Genomic DNA, 3,206 nt, shown 5'->3' on the forward strand with positions numbered 1-3,206 from the left:
TAAGGTCCCCACAAGTGCCCAATCTACGAGAGTCTGCATGAGAGCCCTACACCCATGCACCCATGCCTGCCCTGTGCCCATGCCCACCTTGTGCCCATGCCCATCCTGCACATGCCCTGCACCCATGCCCATGCCCTGTGCCCATACCCACTCTATGTCTGTGTCTATGCCCTGCTCCTGTGCCCATGCCCTACACCTGTGCCTGCCCTGCACCTGTGCCCCCCTTGAAACTGTGCCTCCATACTTTGCCTTGCATCTCCTCACGTCTAGTCTGCCTTTACCAGAACATCTGAATCTGACTGAGCTGAAACAGTTATAAACAGAAAAGACTGCATTCACAGGCCTTGAATTGAAACTTCTCTTGGATCAGAAGTTCAGAGAGAAACACAGGCCACATAACTGTCCCACCCTTTCTGGAGCAATAACTTAAGATCAAGAACCTATTATCATCTCAGGCATGAAACACTCTACCATAGCAATGTCACGTAAGAAGCAGGCTATGTCACACCCTTATTGTTTTTGTTGTTCTTTTATTTATTTTTTAAACAGGCTCAATTAATGTAATTTATTATAAATGTTGAACAGCCTGAGATCGAGGGGCTCCCATAGTGAGGTTGCTTTTTGGGGTTTTGGTTTGTTTTTTTTGTTCGTTTGGTTTTTTTGCATCAAACAGGTTCTTAAAAGAGCCTGTTCACAAATTAAGACAAAAACAAAACTCCTCAATAAAATGAAACAAACATAAACCGAAACAGTCTGCATCTGAACAATAAAGATTAAAAAACTCACAAGACACAAACCACACCAAACACTCATCCCATTTAATTTCCTGTTATATGCTCCGAAGAAGCCAAGAACATGAGGCCCAGGGCAGCAATACTCTGGGTTCTAGCTCAGGCCCCTTCTGTGTGACAGTTTCATGTACACACCCACACACTGCTGACCCAGAAATAACACATGCATGCACATGTGGTTAGGGAACCACAGGGCAGAGTGGGGAAGGTATGGCGTCACAGATATGCCATCAACTGGTGATTGAGGGGACTCAGAATCCTTCTGCTCCAGGCTGAGCAAGAGTCAAAGTTAAAACAATGGGAGAACACAGGATAAACACAGGATGCTCAGACAAAGGGTTGGGTATATGGAAGAGGGAAAGATGCAAAGAAGTTTTGAGAAAGCAGCCTCAGAAGGGGAGATTTTCTTTACTAGGTATTCAGATGGGCAGAGGTCCTGTGACTTCAGTGACAGTTACTCAGGAGAGGATGAAGCAGTATGCCACAGTATTACCTCTTGTGTCTTCTCCTAAGGCAGAGAGAACTACAAACCCTTTGACTCGCTTTAAATCACTGCCACTTTAAGAACTTTTCCCAAGTCCCCCAAAAAGAAGGGACCTCCTCCCCAATACACACATACAAAGTTGGTCCCAGCAAAGGGCCAAGTAAAGAAAACCTAATAACTCTTCTTGGTAGACCAAAGTCAGAGAAGCCCATCAGAGCTGCCATCTCATCATCCTCCTCAAATGTCAAGTCCTCCTCAGCCCTCCTTTTCTTTTCCTTTTGTTTCTCCTTCTTGTAGGCTTTGGCCTTTTCCTCGTCTTCTCTGAGCTCCTTCACCCTTTTCTCAAAATCATAATCCTACTGTTTTTCTTCCATTTTCTTCTTATTCACTTCAAAGTGTTTCTTCACCTGATCCAAAGTGCAACGTTCTACATGCACTGACATGCCCAGGTTTCGCTGATGTTTCTTCCCACTAATCTGATCCAGGAAGTTGATGGAGTCTTTCACCACACAGTCACAGTCATTGCAATAATATCCTCCCATCTCAGATTGTGGGGTGGTCTTCGTAATGACAATTGTCTTCCCCAGCTTGGATTCCAGGTCCACCTTGTAGTCTCTATGCCACAGATGTTCCTGCTTAACAGGCTGCACTGGTTTTCCATCCTTCTTTTCTCTCTCTTCCGTAAGTCTCTTCTCAGTGAACTTTTCGTATTCATCTTTGTCCCACTTTTGGTAAAAGTCCAAGTTTTTCATTCCACTGCCCAACGCTATCTTCACTGTGAATGTTGTTGTGTTCTTAAGTGTTGTCGAGTCGTAGATGAATGAAAGATTTGAACACTTGTATAACTTTTATCGTTTCTCCAAGTTTATAGAGTTTCTGGAGGCAGGTTTTTTCAGAAGTGGATGCCACTCCTGCTTCCAAGTATGTTTCAATCAGGGACTTCATACCCTACACAGACACAAAGCTAGATGCTACCCCCAAAAAGTGACACAGTATCATTGGATTTCCTGAAGCCAGAAAGTCTGATGGAACTTTCTGACACTGAATTTAAAAGAATAATGAATATTTTCAATGGGTAAAAAATAAACTTGAAGAATTACAAGATACCGTAAGCTAAAACCAGGAGAACCTTAAAAACAAACAAACAAACAAACAAACCCTATCCAAAACAATGCAGATTTTAAAAAAATTAGCATTAGAGGCTCTGTAAAAACAAGAAAACACCATCCATAATAGGAGGGCCAATGTTTCAGATGCTGTCAACATGATGGAGGGACACATCAACAGAGTTGGAGAGATGGAACACAGAACCAGTGAAATAGAAGATAGAATTGTCACCACTGATCTGCTAGAGCAAAAAGCAGAACCAAAAAGGAATGAAAAAGAAGAAAACCTAAGAATAATATGGAATACCATCAAGAGAAATAACATGTGTATCATCGGAATCCCAGAAAAGGAAGAAGAAAGTAAAGGCACTAAAAAAGTTCTGGAAGAATTACTAGAAGAAAACTTACCAGGCATAAGGAAGAAGGAGAGAATAAGTATTCAAGAATCTGAGAGAACACCATTTAGAGTAGACCCCAAAAGAAAAACACCAAGGCATTTCATAGTCAAATATGCCAGAACCAAAGATGAGAGAATTCTGAAAACAGCAAGGGAGAAACAAAGAGTAACCTATAAGAAAGAGCAAATAAAACTAAGTGTCAATTTCTAAGCAGCAACCATGTGAGCAAGAAGACAATGGAATGACATATATCAAACATTCAGAGAACACAACTGTCAACCAAGAATATTGTACCCAGTAAAAGTGTCCATCAATATGAAGGAGAGATCAAGATATTCCCAGAAAAACAGAACCTAATGGAGTTTGTAGAAACAAGACCAGCTTTACAAGAAACACTGAGAGACGTCCTTCTTTTTTTTTTTTTTTT

At 41.6% G+C, this 3,206-nt stretch overlaps 1 pseudogene; it reads right to left on the minus strand.

Moving 5' to 3' along the window:
• Nucleotides 1-1,340: 1,340 nt before the first annotated feature.
• Nucleotides 1,341-2,796, minus strand: LOC102861076 (annotated as a pseudogene).
• Between the last annotated feature and the right edge of the window lie 410 nt (nt 2,797-3,206).

The sequence above is a fragment of the Elephantulus edwardii genome, unplaced genomic scaffold (genome assembly GCF_000299155.1).
Source record: "Elephantulus edwardii isolate Elephantulus edwardi_28Jun2011 unplaced genomic scaffold, EleEdw1.0 scaffold00001, whole genome shotgun sequence".
NCBI classification, from domain to species: domain Eukaryota; kingdom Metazoa; phylum Chordata; class Mammalia; order Macroscelidea; family Macroscelididae; genus Elephantulus; species Elephantulus edwardii.